Source organism: Heptranchias perlo, chromosome 9, assembly GCF_035084215.1.
Source record: "Heptranchias perlo isolate sHepPer1 chromosome 9, sHepPer1.hap1, whole genome shotgun sequence".
Classification (NCBI taxonomy): Eukaryota; Metazoa; Chordata; class Chondrichthyes; order Hexanchiformes; family Hexanchidae; genus Heptranchias; species Heptranchias perlo.
In genome coordinates, this window is record NC_090333.1 from 56,138,182 (window position 1) to 56,156,358 (window position 18,177).

The window sequence follows — 18,177 nt, forward strand, 5'->3', positions numbered from 1 at the left end:
ATGATTACCTGTTTCATGTGTGTGCATGGGTATCTTTCGTCAGAGTCCAGAGCGCGTTTGCATTAATTATTATTGGATCTCTAAATAGGACTGAATCGAACATTGAATTTTCCACCAAAATCAAATGTTTTGGTCAGAATGTAATGTAGTACCTGCTTAATCTAACTTTAAGGCTTGATAGGGAAAATAATGGGGCAACAGGCTTGTTATTATACCGTTCTGTTTTCCCCTCTGAAGTAAGGTCAGTTTCGGCTGAAATCAATACACTGAGTGACTAGTGGCAGGGTGAGTGGAGCGTTATAGAAACAGATGCTGTCATACATATATCATTTGTCTGTACAGTTACAATACAGGTAGCACTTACAGAAGGATAGTGTGAACACACTAAAGGAAGATTCAGGGATTTTAAAATCACTTCTAGCGGTTTGCAGAAAGTCACGCAATGCGTACAAAGAATCCGCTGGAGATTTGATAAATTGAGGATAATAGTAGCCATGGTTACGGTGGTTGAGAAAATACAGGAATCAAACCAACAACAATGATCAACAAATGAATAATGACACGGTGGTGCTCTTTCAGATCTGAAGCAGCAACAAGGAAGTTAATAAGACAACGTCAAGCCACTAGAATATTGTAGCGGCTAACAGGAGAGAAACAAGTGAAAGTGGATACTTCAACAGGCTGTACTTATTTTTCGATTTGCCTTTATTTAACCTTTTTAGATTCCCTAAGTCCAGTTGACAACATTGGCAACACTAGTAATTTTGTTCAGAATTTATTGAATTTGCATTATTGTGTTCATTCATGGGGATGGAAATGAGAGAAAAAAAAACCCCTCTTCTACCCCGGTGAATCGTGCAACTTAAAACCAAATTTTTTCAGAAGATTTAGGTAGCCTGTGTGTGAAGGGCGTTTGCAGGAAGGATTTTGGTTGGGCCATTTTTGCTACCTTCCTAGCCCTGCTTAGACTGCTGCAAGACATATATGCAAAGTTCCTGACTGTTGCTATTTCTCTTTAGCCTAAAAAAAATGTTGACTACCCTGTTAAGCTCTGAAATTCCCTCCCTAATCCTCTCCCTCTCTCTCTCCTCCTTCAAGACACTCCTTAAAACCGACCTCTTTAAAAAAGCTTTTGGTCATCTATCCGAATGTGTTCTTCTTTGGCCCACTGACAATTTTGTTGTCTGATCACGCTTATCTGAAACGCATTAGGCTGTTTTAACACATTAAAGACACTATATAAATGCAAGTTGTTGTAAGCTGATACACGGCCTTTAAGACCCACAGCAGCACACAATTTATTGCCCTCAATGGGTGAGCTGCCATTCCCAGGTGTTAACCATACCTGAAACCCACCCACATTATGTTAAGGATGCTGAACCTGGTATCTCAGCTGGGTTACTGTGCACCTTGTGTCGGGTGGGTACTATTCCCCCTGCACCTGCCTCCTGAAGGCTCCAGGATTGGGCACTAAAATCACCCAATTGTGTTTATCAGGCATTATTTTTAGGAAAAGCTATGTGTTATTTTTGTTACATGCAAGTGATGTTTGAATGTGATTTGCACCATCATAATGTGCTTCTAAACAAGTGGAAAAAAACATTTGCCAAAACACTTTTTTGTGAGGATAGTGGCTGTTTAAAAAGAATGCTGCCCTCTCACTGGGGAGGGTGAAGGGGTAATCGATTACGGTCGCCCCTGAGAACTACATGTACTGGGTCTCTGTTGCTCGTGAGTTGGCTGCTGGCCCAAGATTAGATTGGGAGTTCCCAATCTCTGCCTGACACTTACCCCTGACAACCCAATTGAAATTAGGAGTTTATCACACTGGGATCTCAAGCCCAACCATTCGTCATAAAACGCTTCTAAAAGAATTATAGAAGATTCGGTTATTTCGAGCTTTGATGTATATATATATTTTGGTTGAAATTATGGAAAAATGAGAATTAAAAATAATTCCCACGTGGATAAGTAACTTTCCAGACGACAGCTGGTTCCTCGGTCAATGATTCACTTCCACCAGTGCTGTCTTCAACTTTAGCAGCAGTGCTGCAAGGTAAGTGAGGTGCCAATCTTGTCTCTAGCAGCGTGTAGTTTTTGCATCGCTAGAGTGAACTGATCTTCAGCAGCCAGTGGAAGGAGTCCACCACCAGAAAACAAAAGCTGCCAAAATGTTCTTTTTACTTCTCAATTTTCCCCTCCTCCTCCTCTGGAGCTGTGGATTCCTACTGGGGTGTGGTTCTGTGGGTGCCTCTAGTATCTTGCCCAAATAGCCATTCTCCATGCTCACCCTTGACAGTGACTATTAGCAAGCTATTTCATTACACGCGCCAGCATGGACGAACGCTATCCTGTCCTCACCCAATGTCCACACGCATACATTTTCCAGTAAAGCTCAATGGATAGCAATTAGGAACAGGAACCCTGGCTGCTTTTTCCCTCCCTAACCCATAGGTGAGTTATTTACAGAGCACTTTTTAAAATGTCTCCATGAGATGTGGATGGCACTGGTAAGGCTGCATTTATTGGCCATCCCTAGTTGCCTTGTAAAGGTAGTGGTGGGCCTTCTTCTTTAACCTCGACATGATGCTGTTCCCACAATGTGTTAAATAGGGAATTCTCAGATTATGAATCAGAGACAATAAAGAAACAGTCATATATGTCCAAGTGAGGCTGGCGTGTGTCTTGGAGAAGATTTGGGAGATGATGAAGTTACCATGATATTGCTGCTCTTGTCCTTCTCATGGTAGAGGTCACGAGGCCGCGGGGGTTGTGAAAGTAAGCTTGGTGAGTTGTTGCAGTGAATCCTGTCGCCGGGCACTGGTGATGAAGGAGGTGCACATTGAATCTAGTAGCTGGAGCTTAATGATGGAAGAAAGGTCATTGATGAAGCAGCTGAAAATGGTTGGGCTGAAGTTGTTGCTCGGAGGAACTGCTGCAGTGAGGTCCTGGGGCTGTAATGATTACCTATGTGTGCATGGGTATGTTTTGGCACAGTCCAGAGCACGTTTGCATTAATTATTATTGGATCTCTAAATAGGACTGAATCGAACATTAAATTTTCCACCAAAATCAAATGTTTTGGTCATAATGTAATACAGACCTGCTAAATCTAGCTTGAAGGCTTGATAGGGAACATAATGGGACAATAAGCTAGTTATGGTGCTGTTTTGTTTTCCCCTCTGAAGTAAGGTCAGTTTCTGCTGAAATAAATGCACTGAGTGACTAATGGCAGCATGAGTGGAGCGTTATAGAAACAGATGCTGTCATACATATATCATTTGTCTGTACAGTTACAATACAGGTACCACTTACAGCTTGATAATGAGAACACGCTAAAAGAGGTTTAAGGGAATTTAAAACCACTCCTAGGAGGAGTCTGCGGAGAGTCATTAAATGCATACAAAGAATCCTCTGGAGATTTAATAAATTGAGGACAACAGTAGCCATGGTTACGGTGGTTGAGAAAATACTGGAATCAAACCAACAACAATGATCAACAAATGAATAATGACACGGTGGTGCTCTTTCAGATCTTGAAGCAGCAACAAGGAAGTTAATAAGACAACGTCAAGCCACTAGAATATTGTAGAGGCTAACAGGAGAGAAACAAGTGAAAGTGGATACTTCAACAGGCTGTACTTATTTTTTGATTTGCCTTTATTTAACCTTTTTAGATTCCCTAAGTCCAGTTGACAACTTTGGCAACACTAGTAATTTAGTTCAGAATTTATTGAATTTGCATTATTGTATTAAGGTGTGTGATTCATGGGGATGGAAGTGAGAGAGAAAAACCATCTCTCTCATTTTTTCTACCCTGATGAATCGTGCACGTTGAAACAAAAATCAGAAAATCAGTAATGAAATCATCATAAATTGGCAACACTGAGGCAATTGTGACGAGTGCAATGTGACTATCTTGCCATCCTGTTTTTCCCCCTTCATTTCCTGTGCAGCTCCATATATTTCAATGAGGCATCCTAGGGTGCCATAATCTGTATGTACAATGTATGGTGTGAAACTGTATTGATTGTACCGGACAGTTGAACTGTACTGTATGTACCGTTGCAAATTGTATGACCTGCATTGTATTGTTTGAAGCATGACTTGAATGGCATTGTATGTGTTACAAATTTTATGAATAAAGTTTATTTTGAAATATTAAAAAAAAGCACAGCTGAGATCCAAAACTAGTTGTGGGCACAAAGCTGCAGCCCACCACTCCTTGCTGCAGCTTGAGCCACCAATATCTACTCTGTTTTAATCAATATAGTTGGCTGTATCAATCAATACAATTTATGTCAGTTGCCATTATAAGTCCATGGAAATTATGTGGTCTATTTTCTCTTACATTTTTGTGTGAATGTTTTGCTCATCGATAAGGGAATGGATCATCCACTTTCAGTGTCAAAGACTCCAGGGTCAGAACATAACATAACAACGTAAGAAATAGGAGCAGGAGTACGACATAAGGCCCCTTGAACCTGCTCCACCATTCAACAAGATCATGGCTGACCTTCGACCTCAACTCCGCTTTCCCGCCTGATCCCCATATCCCTGGATGCCCTTATAGTCCAAAAATCTATCGGTCTCAGTCTTTAATATACTCAATGACTGAGCATCCACAGCCCTCTGGGGTAGAGAATTCTGAAGATTCACAGCCCTCTGAGTGAAGACATTTCTCCTCATCTCAGTCCTAAATGGCCGAACCCTTATCCTGAGACCATGCCCCCTAGATCTGGACTCTCCAGCCAGGGGAAACAGTCTCTCAGCATCTACCCTGTCAAGCCCTCTTAGAATCTTACATGTTTCAATGAGATCATCTCTCATTCTTCTAAACTCCAAGAGAGTATGGGCCCATTCTACTCATATTCTGTTTTTCTATTCTTCCTATCAAAGTGAATAACCTCATATTTCCCCACATTATAATCCATCTGCCACCTTCTTACCCACTCACTTAACCTGTCTATATCCCTTTGCAGACTGTTTGGGGGTGATTTTAAACCCCAAGAAAGGGTGGGTTGGGGGCAGTTGGGAGTTGAAAATAGTTGTTTTTCTGGGTTGCAACCGCAAATTTTTCAGACTTTGCGTTTCCATGGAAAGCCTGTACTTTTACGTGCCGCGTTAGAACAGGAAATAAAGCCGGGTTGCAGTTGCAACCCAAAAAGCAACTATTTTCAACTCCCACCTGCCCCCAACCCACCTGTTCTTGGGGTTTAAAATCACCCCCTTTGTGTCCTCCTCACAGCTTACTTTCCCTCCTTCCTTTGTATCGTCAGCAAACTTGGATACATTACATTCAGTCCCTTCATCTAAGTCATTAATACAGATTGTAAATAGCTGAGGCCCAAGCTCTGATCCTTGCGGCACCCCACTAGTTACAGCCTGCCAACTTGAAAATAACACGTTTATTCCTACTCTCTGTTTTCTGTCCGTTAACCAAACCCCTATCCACGCTTTTATATTACCCCCAATCCCATGAGCTTTTATCTTGTGTAACAACCTTTTGTATGGCACCTTATCGACTGCCTTTTGAAAATCCAAATATACTACATCCACTGGTTTCGACTTATCTATCCAGCTAGTTACATCCTCAAAAATCTCTAATAGATTTGTCAAGCACAATATCCCTTTCATAAAACCATGTTGACTCTGTCTAATCATATTATGATTTTCTAAGAGCCCTGTTACTACATTCTTAATAATAGATTCTAGCATTTTCCTGACGACTGATGTCAGGCTAACTGGCCTGCAGTTCCCAGTTTTCTCTCTCCCTCCTTTCTTGAATAGCGGGGTCACATTTGCTACCTTCCAATCCACTGGGACCATTCTAGAATCTAGAGAATTTTGGAAGATCAAAACCAATGCATCCACTATCTCTGCAGCCACCTCTTTTAGAACCCTAGGATGTAGATCATCAGGTCCAGGGGATTTGTCGGCTTTTAATTCCATTAATTTCTCCAATACTTTTTCTTTACTAATATTAATTACTTTAATTTCCTCACTCTCATTAAACCCTTGGTTCCCCACTATTTCTGGTACGTTTTTTGTGTCTTCTATTGTGAAGACAGGTACAAAATGTTTGTTTAACGTCTCTGCTGTTTCCTTATTCCCCATTATAATTTCTCCTGTCTCAGTCTCTAAGGGACCAATTCGCTACTCTCTTCCTTTTTACATACTTGTGGAAGCTCTTACAATCTGTTTTTATATTTCTTGCTAGTTTACTCTCATATTCTATTTTCTCCCTCTTTATCAATTTTTTGGTCATCCTTTGCTGATTTCTAAAACTCTCCCAATCCTCAGGATTACTACTATTCTTGGCAACATTATAAGCCTCTTCTTTTAATCTAATACTATCCTTAACTTATTTAGTTAGCCACAGATGGATCACTTTTCCCGTGGAGTTTTTATTCCTCAATGGAATGTATATTCGTTAAGAATTATGAATTATTTCTTTAAATGTTCACCATTGCTTATCTACCATCATATCTTTTAATCTAATTTCCCAATCAACCTTCACCAATTCAACCCTCACACCCATGTAATTGGCTTTGTTTAAGTTTAAGACTCTAGTTTCGGACTTAAGTAAGTCACTATCAAACTCAATTTGAAATTCTATTATATTATGATCACTCTGCCCCAGAGGACACCTTACTATGAGATTACTAATTAACCCTGTCTCATTACACAAGACGAGATCTAAAACTGCCTGTTCTCTGGTTGGTTCCACCGTGTATTGTTCTTGGAAACTGTCTCGAATGTATTCCATGAACTCGAACTCCAAATTACTTTTGGCAATTTGATTTGCCCAGTCTATATGAAGATTAAAGTCCTCCACGATTATTGCATTACCTTTGTTACAAGCTCCTCTTATTTCTTGATTCTCTGTCCAACAGTATAACTACTGTTTGGGGGACTATAAACTACTCCCACCAGGTATGGTAGATATAGACGCTGAGCAAAGCTTCCTATCCTCTTTCCCAACGTCAAGCTGTTTTTGTATTGGGTTTAGTGGGGTGCTAGTCCTTCCGGCTCCTGATGGATGAGTCTTGTGTCTTTGACCTTAATGAATCCAGCAGGTTTACTCTGTTGTTACCACTAGCTGCGTGGGACCTGCACTTCGGGAGCTAGTGACAATACCACCCTGCTTAATCTTATATATATCAAAGTATCATGGTAACATAGTAGGTACAGCACAGGAGGAGGCCATTTGGCCCATCGTGCCTGTGCTGGCTCTTTGAAAGAGCTATCCAATTAGTCCCATTCCCCTGGTCTTTCCCCATAGCCCTGTAAATTTTTTCTCTTCAAGTATGTATCTAATTCCCTTTTGAAAGTTACTATTGAATCTGCTTCCACCACTCTTTCAGGCAGTGCATTCCAGATCATTACAAACACTGCCTAAAAAAATGCTTCCTCATGTCACCTCTGGCTCTTCTGCTGATCACCTTAAATCTGTGTCCTCTGGTTACTGCCACTCCTGCCACTGGAAACAGTTTCTCCTTATTTACTCTGTCAAACCATTCATGATTTTGAACCCCTCTATCAAATCTCCCCTTAGCCTTCTCTCTTCTAAGGAGAACAACCCCAGCTTCTCCAGTCTCTCCACATAACTGAAGTCCCTCATTCCTAGCACCATTCTAGTAAATCTCTTCTGCACCTTCTCTAAGGCCTTGACATCCTTCCTAAAGTGTGGTGCCCAGAATTGAACACAGTACTCCAGCTGAGGCCTAACCAGTATTTTATAAAGGTTTAGCTTAACTTCCTTGCCTTTGTACTCTGCATTTCTATTAAAGCCTAGGGTCCCATATGCTTTTTTAACAGCCTTCTCAACTTGACCTGCCTCCTTCAAAGATTTGTGTACATACTCCCCCAGGTCTCTCTGGTCCTGCACCCCATTTAAAATTGTACCATTTAGTCTATATTGCCTCTCCTCATTCTTCCTACCAAAATGCATCACTTCACACTTCTCTACGTTAAATTTCACTTGCCACGTGTCTGCCGATTTCATCAGTCTGTCAATGTCCTCCTGGAGTCTGTTACCATCCTCCATATCGTTTACTACATTTCCCAGTTTCGTGTCATCTGCAAATTTTTAAATTATACCCCCTACACCCGTCCAAGTCATTAATATATTTCAAAAAGAGCAGTGGTCCAAATACTGACCCCTGGGGAACACCACTGTGAACTTCCCTCCAGTCTGAAAAACAACTGTTCACCGCTACTGTCCGCTTTCTGTCCCTTAGCCAATTTTGTATCCATGCTGCCTCTGTCCCTTTAATCTCACGGGCTTTAATTTTGTTACCAAGTCTATTATGTGGTACTTGATCAAATGCCTTTTGAAAGTCCATATACACAACATCAACCGCACTACTCTCATTAACCCTCTCCGTTACTTCATCAAAGAACTCAATCAAGTTAGTCAAACACGATTTTCCTTTAACAAATCCGTGCTGGATATATGTAAGTAGCTAAAGAAGAGCATCTCCTGCTGCACCAGTGAGACATTTTCCCATTTCCTGTATGAACCAATAGATGAGATTGCCAATATTTAGTGACGACTAGCGTTGAATTATGGCCGATTTTGTGCTGTGGGCCCATGCACACCAGAAACTGAAATAAGACTGTCCCAACTCATTTGACATTGGACCCTTATAATTAGCAGAGCAGACTTTCATTTAATCAGCTAGGCTATACTTGAACCTACATCCCAATGTGCAACCCAATGTACCACCCAGTTATTTCTGATAAGTATGTACATCCTTCAGAACATAAAAACATAAGAAATAGGAGCAGGAGTAGGCCACATGGCCCGTCGAGCCTGCTCTGCCATTCAATCAGATCATCGCTGATCTTCGACCTCAACTCCACCTTCCCACCCGATCCCCATATCCCTTAATTCCCCTAGAGTCTAAAAATCTATCTATCTCAGCCTTGAATATATTCAACGACTCAGCATCCACAGCCCTCTGGGGAAGAGAATTCCAAAGATTCACAACCCTCTGAATGAAGAAATTCCTCCTCATCTCAGTCTTGAGTGGCCGACCCCTTATCCTGCGACTATGCCCCCTAGTTCTAGACTCTCTAACCAGGGGAAACAATCATAATTAACCATAATTTCCAAATCTTTCCTAATGTTCTTCTCTCCTCCTCTGCTGAAGTTGTTGACTACTTTCTGGTCTATTGAGTGCTAGTTGTCCTTTGGTGCCTTACTCATTCTTAATTTGTGAGCCTAGACATTGATTATTGACAAATTATTTGTCGCAATCTAGCCTGATCCTGTCATCAAGGAGCAGGTATTTCCAACAAGGGTTGCTGGCTAGTGACCAGGAGCAAGAATCGTGAGTGATTTTTCCATTCCCTAACCTGAGACACTGAGGCCAATTATAATGCCCATCTGCCGTCCTAATTGAGACCATTCTCATCAAGATGAATGTTTCTTTAAATTAGATAGCTATACTCTGCTTTTTCCTCGCCCCACCCCACTCAAGAAGTGCACTCTCCAGTTTGGAACTGAGCATACATGTCCCAGTTCAATCCTCAATCTATAGAGAATTAGCTGGTCTAGGGGTAGGGACACTGCAATTGTCTCAATGCCCCAGCCTAGGGAAGGGCAAAATTAAAAGGGATTCTGATCACTGTCCAGTGACCCTGCTGGAAAGCATCACCTAGAATTTATGTGGGGGCTCTCCCAATCCCATTGTCAATGGAAATAAAATTCAGGAGAGATATAAAACCAACTGCCAATTCACTATCACCCGTTTTACACTATCGCACAAAGTCAAAATTACTCCCAGTGTCTTCAGAAGGGAAGAAGAGAAAACTGAGAAAAAAATTACATAATCACTGTTTACCTGATAGCTTAGACACCACTGTGACTAATCTGTCTGCTGTTAAAGACTGTCCACAAGCAAATCCCCCATGTGTGGACATAAATTGCCTTATTAACAGATGAATTATGATCAGATTAAATTCTTTTTTTAGCTACTCTTCCTAACGGATCTTTAGGTTATTCGTTCCACACAGCTGTTTGGAAGTTGTTGGCAAAGTACAATTTTTCAGGGGGTGTCTGCTGTTCCCACTGATGTCACCAACAATCCCACGGATTCTGAAATCTTGTCCGTCATGTGACCAAACAATCTTTCAGATTTATGTCAGCTGTGATCTCAAGGAGAAAATAGTCGCAGGAAGAAAGCTATGTTCGTCTCTATTGCCCTTCTTGGAATTTAAAACATATTGAACTATATAGAGTAAATAGTAAGAAACTGTTTCCAGTGGCAGAAGGGTCGCTAACCAGAGGACACAGATTTAAGGTAATAGGCAAAAGAACTAGAGGCGATCTGAGAAAACATTTTTTTACACAGCGAGTTGCTATGATCTGAAATGCACTGCCTGAAAGGGTGGTAGGAGCAGATTCAATAATAACTGTCAAAAGGGAATTGGATAAATACTTGAAGAGGAAAAATTTCCAGGTCTATGGGGAAAGAGCAGGGGAGTTGGACTAATCGGATAGCTCTTTCAAAGTGCCAGCACAGGCTCGATGGGCCGAATGTGTGGACATTAATTGCCTTTTTATGGTGTTGTATCAACAACAACAACTTGCATTTATATAGCGCCTTTAGTGTAGTAAAATGTCCCAAGGCGCTTCACAGGAGCGTTATTGAACAAAATTTGACATCGAGTCACATGAGGAGATATTAGGACAGGTGACCAAAAGCTTGGTCAAAGAGGTAGGTTTTAAGGAGCGTCTTAAAGGAAGAGAGAGAGCTAGAGAGGCGAAGAGGTTTAGGGAGGGAATTACAGAGCTTAGGGCCTAGGCAGCAGAAGGCACGGCTGCCAATGGTAGAGCGATTAAAATCGGGGATGCACAAGAAGCAAGAATTGGAAGAGCGCAGAGTTCTCGGTGTATCATTCTATGATTTTATGAAATCACACGTTACCAGCTATTTCAAGGTGCCTCTAACACTTGCTTTATTCTGTAGGGAAAGTGTTTATCAGGAGTGTGGGAGAGAAATATGACCAGTTACACAGCCATTAAGTGTCAAACACTCGCTGGAATTATTGTGCATGCGCCAAAAGCTGTTCTGTTGCTGCCCTGTCTGAAAGAGCTGGCACTTTTGAAATTTCTTCTCAAATGACGAATTTGGGTTGCATATTTAGTAGATAAGTATTCCCCTCTCTCCTTAAAAATATTAACGTTGACCTGTGCTTTTACTAGGGTTTCTTACTTGAGTGGGTTGTCGAGATATGTCTAAAATGTAAACTAGACAAAAAGGCCTAGAAATTTGGCTGCACAGCACCCAGTTTTTGGGCACTAACAGACCTACTAAGCTCTGAATATGGCGGGCAGGAAGGATATGCACATTTCCGGCTGGAGGTGCGCCATCTGCCATATTGGATAAGGTGGATGGGCTGGTGGCAAAGGCGCACGTCGGGAATATTTAACGGGCAGAATAATTGATTTAAATTAGGGGATCCGTTTTCAATTTTCGAACTCCCCAGCGCTTCATTTGCCATGTGCTGAATTCGCACAGCACACCGTGGCATTAACTGACAGGTAGACTTCCATACTTACCTGAATATGGATCCAGGAGCAGCGGGAGCTCCTCCTGCCCCACATTAAAAGAATGCAGGCCATTCACCCACCTGGCTAGCACTCACCCTCACCGGTCACCACTACTTCCCTCCCCAGCGGCCCGATCGTCCATCCCCGGCCCAAGGCCCAATCAGCCACTCTTACTTGCGGGCCACTGCGATGCCAGCAGTGGTCTGGTCTTTAATGACAATTTGCCAGCAGCTATGCACAGTTCACCGGCCCCCTGGAAATGAGGCCTGAGGCCCAACATCAGGGGCGCTTTGGGCCTCACCATTCAGGTGCACGGTTTGTACCCTGCGCTCCCCGTACACCCGATAATGGGCGCATCCGAATTTCTAAGCCAAAAAGTTATTATTTTTAACTGAAAATCTATTTTTTCAAATTACTTCTGTCTCTCAGGATGTGGAGATTAATGATTACATCTTCAATGAATTATTACTATTTTGGATTGGCAAATGGAAGCAACTGGAACTTTGTCCTGGGCAACATTTGTCCCTCAAAGTATCACCTAAAACAGTTTATCAATCTCATTGTTGCGCGGTCTTTCTGTACACAAAATGACTGCCGTGTTTCCCTCCATAACAACAGGTCACTCCGCTGCAAAGTTTATGTGATACTCTTTGATATGTTTCAGAGACACGAGACAAATGCAAGTCAGTCTTTTTTGTCAGTGTTTAAGGTACTGTACATTCAAAGCAATATACATGCAGAGTTTTGTTCCTCAAATAAATGAACCAAGCCTTTATAGACCTAAAGCCAATGTAGGCCCATGATTTTCATACATGTTGTATTCTGGCATTGGATCTACTGCCTCCTCCTGTTAAACCTGCTGAGCCAATTCAGTGCATCAACGTGCTTGCACTGCAGGTTGATGCATAGGTCCATCTCAGCTCCAAATTTCCAAAGGTTATTTTAAAAATTTAATCTCTCTGAGTTTACCACAGAAGTCTCAAAAATCGACCGCATGATTATCAGGAGTGAAGTGTAAGACAAAAAGCAGAAACCACTCTAAGAAAGCATGACCTCATGACAATTACAATTGCACACCACAAAACAGCCAGAAAAATAAATTTAGCACTGTCACAGCAATACATCATGATGTTGGTGTATTATAACACTGCGATGTTAGGACAATTAGGGATGGGCAATTAGGGATGGGCAATAAATGCCGGCCTTGCCAGCGACGCCCACATCCCATGAACGAATAAAAAAAAACATGCTGCGCATGCACAGAATACTGCACCCACCAATTTCAAAATCAGCCAACAACAGGCCTACACGAGATTGAGACCAAATGATAGGGTAAACATGGAAAGTGCTGCACATATGTCAGTTAGGCACAGCACTCCCCACAGGCAAACTAATATGAATGTAGTAATGTAATGTCTTCCATGATTAGATTGCCTGCTGACACTTGGGCCTAGAAATTCGATCGCATCCGAAAACGGGTGCCCTGGAGGTCCGCTAACTGCACATGACTGTTAGTGTTGACTCAGGCAACATGTAATATTTGGCATTACCTGTGCCACTTATTGGCTGCATGCCTGTTTGGTGGGCTGGATAACGGGCCTCTCTGACACCACTTAAAGGCAGCCAGCACCTCTTAAAGATGGGGTGCACTCTGGCTGCAGACAACAGGGAAAGCTTCTTAAGGGAAAAATGGCTACAAGACCTACAGATCGTGGCCCCAAGCTCACCGATGCTGACTTGGAGGCCCTGGTCGAAGCAGTAGACAGGAGGAGGGTCATCCTCTTTCCCCCAGGGGGCTGGAAGCCCTCCGGGCATCAACGCTGTCAACAGTGGGAAGAGGTGGCAGAGGAAGTCAATGCCAGGAGATTAGCTTCAAGGACATGGCTGCAAGGTCACAAAAAGTTCAAAGGCCTCACAAGTGTTGTCAAGGTAAGAATACCACTCTCTCACTCTCTGCTTACACTCCCACCACCTACTCACAATACTGCCATCCCCGCCACCTTCCACTCTCCTACAATCACTGCACCACTCTTCACTACACCTCCTTCTCCTCAAACTCACACGCTCACCACAATTTCAACCCTCACTTCCCCATACCTCACATCTTACACGCTGCATACCAGATATTCTACCATGACAGGCTGAGTCTCGAAACACCTTACAAGCCTGCCACTAACACAATCCCTTCTTTCTTGCAAGAGAAGCTCATGTGGAACTTGAGACAGGAAGGTGCCACCAGAGGAGGCCTAGCCCGTCTACATACCCTCTTCCCCCCTTGAAGAAAACACGATGGCTATCATGGGCAAGGGCAGAGTCATGGCCGTGGCGAGTGGCAACCCTGGAGGAGATGTCGTGCAGGGTTTTGTCACACTTTATCATCTTTTTCACTTATTACTTCTATCTCCCCCTACACACTCAGCATGACAAACTGCAGATACTTTCAGCAGCCACTTCTCTCTTTGCTCTCCCTTCACACTCAAAGGCAACCCTTGTCCCTCTCATTCATTTCAGGTGTGAACAATGTGGAGATACCTCTGCCAGTGGAGGAATAGAATGCGCAGCCTTCCTGATGATGCAGCGTCACTCGATCTCACCCTCACAAGTACCAGCTCACATACTGACACCACGTGTACTTTAGAGGTTAGGTTAGGGGAGGAGTCTTCATGTGGTGAATCAGCAGGCACAAGTGTGCAGGTAGCAGGGCACCTGGATGGGCGTTCAGGTGCCAGCTCGCCGGAGGGTGAGATTGGATACTAGTTCTGCTGCAGCGCACTCAGATGCTGACTTCAAGGGTCCAGCCTACCAAAGAAGGCTGTTAGGCACATACCAAGAAATGCTTGCTGCGATGGGCAGCCTGCCAGGAGTTTGCACACAATGTTGCAGAATATGAAGCAGTCCAGCACCAACTTGTGTCAAGGATTCGCACAGAGCATGGAGACTATTCTGACCACCTCCATCAACACGACAGTGGCACCCACCATGAAGGAGCCTCTATTGACAGCTCTAACTGCTTCTATGGCAGCAGCTCAGACAGCTGCTATTTTGACTCTGGGGACCAATGTTGACAAGAGCCTCCAAGTGTCACAGCAGTCCTGCACTCCGTTCTTGCACAGAGCCGTAGGACTGCTGAAGTGTTGTCCCAGGAGAGTAGCCTTGGCTACATTGGAGAGGCATCTGCTGGCCTCTCTCAGGACAACATGCCTGATCTCCCACCAACCACTCCGTCAGTTCCCTTGTTAGTGCCACACAGCTAGCTGGGCTAGGCTGCTCCGGCCCAGACCGAGATGCTGCAGTCTGTAACCAGCTGTAAATGCGCGTGTGCTTCCTGCCCGCCATACTGGATGCTTAGGAGACTGTTTAGTGCCTGAAAAGGGGGCATTGCACGATCAAATTTCTAGGCCTTGCTATCTAGGTGCACAGATGAATTAAGGCTGCTTGGACATGATGCTGGTACCCACTAAACAAATGAAACAGTAACCCAGCAAGTGTCAGCACCTTCAGCAAAAGAAGAAGAAATTGAGGGAATTTTTTTTAAATGTAAAGAGTTGTATAATTTGTATTTTATATAATTTTAATTATTTCATAAATTGTGTTCTATGATTTTAAATATAGTGGTATTTTAGTTTATATAGAATGCAAACATTTCTCTAATTTTTATAAAATATAATTTATCTTTCTAAATATTGTATTGATTTCATATCAATTAGACCATCAGAGTTTCAATTTCATAGTTTTAATGAAAAGGCATGGATTTTAATACTATTCCTTTGCTATTATTTGTTCCTTTCAATTTTATTTTCATATCTTAAATACATTTCATGATGTTAACAATATTGCTGTTGTGTTTACATATTTAAGGTATGTTGTCTAACATGTTTGAGATATCTATTTACAGCTGATATTGTTAATTTCATATGCGCACATCAAATTATAAATATAAAAGATATTATTGGTAATTTTATTGATCTTGATCTTTCTTTTTCTCTCTCACATCATCAGTCTTCAACCTCTCTCTCTCGATCACAACCTTGCTTAGCTTTCCCTATTTTATACATACAGTACTATTATGTATTGGCCAGTACTCTTCTGAACTTTCTTTCTTGTTCCTTCCAAGCTGCAAAGATACCATCCCACACACTCTTCCTGCTTCCTATATCCCCACTAAGTTGAAATTAAAATTCATCGCAGTTTCGTACTCTAACCCATCCTTTCCCAGGGCTTCAGATCTGTGGGAATCATTAAGGCCCTCTGTATTTCCTTGTACAATCTTCAGGCTTTTAAAACCCAAGCTTGGTATGCCCTAACCACTACTGCCAGATTTATCTTGCCTTCTCTTTTACTCTTTCCATACTAGATGATATCCTGCATTATGAACTTAAAGCCTTCAGCTTGGTTTCTCAATAATAATTTTAAAAGATTTTGTATATTGACAATACTTCATTACAATATTCATTCTTTTCCCATATTAAGTAAATTAAATCTCAGTATTAGTAAAATGTTGACTCACTGTCTTCCATCTTCCATGGTGTTGCTCATCTCTGCACTCATTCTGTGTGTGTCTGCCACCTCACTATTTCTCCTGCTGCTTCCTTGTTGATCTGCTATTCATCTGTCCACCTGTGAGCATGCCACTTCCAATTTTTATGCAGTGTTGAGCTACTATAGAGAAAGGGAAAAGGAGAGGAAGTCTGTGGGTAGTCTATTTAAACTAACCAATGACTGATGGAATTGGGCAATGCCAGGGTAGTCAATAATTATTTCTCCTTCTAGAAAATGCTACAGATAACAAGGGAGGGGTGGTCAGTTGAAACTGATGCAGGGACGAATGAAAAATATTAACTTATGCATGATGTTCACTGGTTACAGAAGCTTCCAGAGATCAGTGGACACCACATATTGGTACTCCAAGGTCATCTGGGAGCACCTGCCTTGTATAGAAAAGAGGTAATTATTGCTTTCCTTTATTGAAGAATGGCACCACCAGCAGTTTAGAAAAGGGGTAGTCTATTTAAACTGAAAGCTTGAGGTTCTAACAAAAATAAAAATGGCAACTTGAATTACAAAAATGAAATCTGGCTAAATCATACAGTCTAAATACCAGGGTGGGCATCCTATCACAAACCTGCATTTAATTTGCAAATTTGAGATGTTTAATTTTTCTTCTGTTCCACAGTGTTGTTTTTTTCGCTCCACTGATTTTTATATGTTTGAATTCCACAATCCTTAAGGCTTGGGAATTGTTCTCTGCTCTGTTTTTGGTTGATAAACTGTAAATCCACCAATAGCAGCAGAGAACAATCCCAAAGCCTCAAGGACCACAGAATTCAACAGCTAAAACTAATGGACAAGAAGAAACCAGCGTCATGGGATCTAGGTTAAGCAGTAGGGAGTTTCAGCTAATGAAGGAGAGGGAAGCAGAAAAATCAGACAGCGGGACAGCGGTCACAGCTGGTGAGACCAGCGAGAGAGTGGCCACAGTGGTAAATCCAGAGGAAGATCAACTACAGTGGGTAGGATCAATGGCCACAGCTGGTTTGGTCAGCAACCAGAGGGGGGAAAACCAGTGGGTTAGCCGACTTGATGGATAAGGCCAGCAGGAGAACTTAATTATAAATTGTACTGAGATGACCTACAGCAGTTACGTAGAATTACATAGAATGTACAGCACAAAAACAGGTCATTCAGCTCAACAGGTCCATGCTGGTGTTTATGCTCCACATGAGCCTCCTCCCTCCACACTTCATCTAACCATATCAACATACCCTTCTATTCCTTTCTCCCTCATGTGTCAAATAGTTAGTCACCTTTCTATTATCACTTTAACATTTCATAGAAAATGCATTAATAGGGTGAGCTCATACCAACAAAGTGAATTGCTGTGGTGTCCAGTCTCTGTGAATTTAAAAACTACATGGGATGTAAATATGGTAGCACAGATGTCAGTCCACATTTCATAATTCTAATAGAAAAGTTCTCCCACAGAATTTGATGGAACCCTGAAAAACATACATTTTTTTTTCCAAGTAAATATAAAAGATTTGAATTCCAGTAATTGATTTTTCCTTTGTTGTTTAGAAGTCTGAACGGTTTCTTGCAAGCAAGATAATAAGGCCTGTGTGTGGCATGAAAATTGCTGTGTGACTATAACAGCAAGCTTCATTAAACACAGTGCAGGAAGCCTGCTTTACTCATTACATAATAACTAGGCAAATTATACTCTTATATGAGTATGAATTCAATCAACCCAATACACTTAATACAATTTTTTTAAATGCATTACCCACACTCAATTTGTTTTTAGGTTTTTATGGTAGCTAGTCCCTCTTCCCAATACCATGCACCATTCCCCAACCCAAGAGGGCAGACAAGTGACAAGTGATGTTGTTCTTTACCCAAGTAGTATGTAACAAAGCTGTGTAATGACTATGATTCTTCATTCTTCCATGTGGGGTAATGTTTGTCTCCAATTTTCTTCCTTTGGAAAAGCACTTCATCTCCACTTGCTGCCTCGTTCTGGTGACAGATGCACAGCACTTGGATCAGTAAACTCTTATTTACACCCACACAGTCAGACCATTGGGAAATAATGAGGTACTTCCCGGAAGATGGGGATT

General features: G+C 42.0%; 1 long non-coding RNA gene across 2 annotated transcripts in view; it reads right to left on the minus strand.

Annotated features, from left to right (window-relative positions):
* LOC137325411 (uncharacterized) overlaps window positions 1-18,177 on the minus strand; it is a 117,774-nt gene that overhangs the window by 97,994 nt on the left and 1,603 nt on the right. For both annotated transcript variants that reach the window (XR_010963878.1, XR_010963877.1), the window contains exons 2-3: window positions 17,956-18,076; window positions 16,071-16,222 (exon numbers count right to left, since the gene is read on the minus strand). This is a non-coding gene — a long non-coding RNA (uncharacterized lncRNA). The remainder of the gene's footprint in view (window positions 1-16,070; window positions 16,223-17,955; window positions 18,077-18,177) is intronic.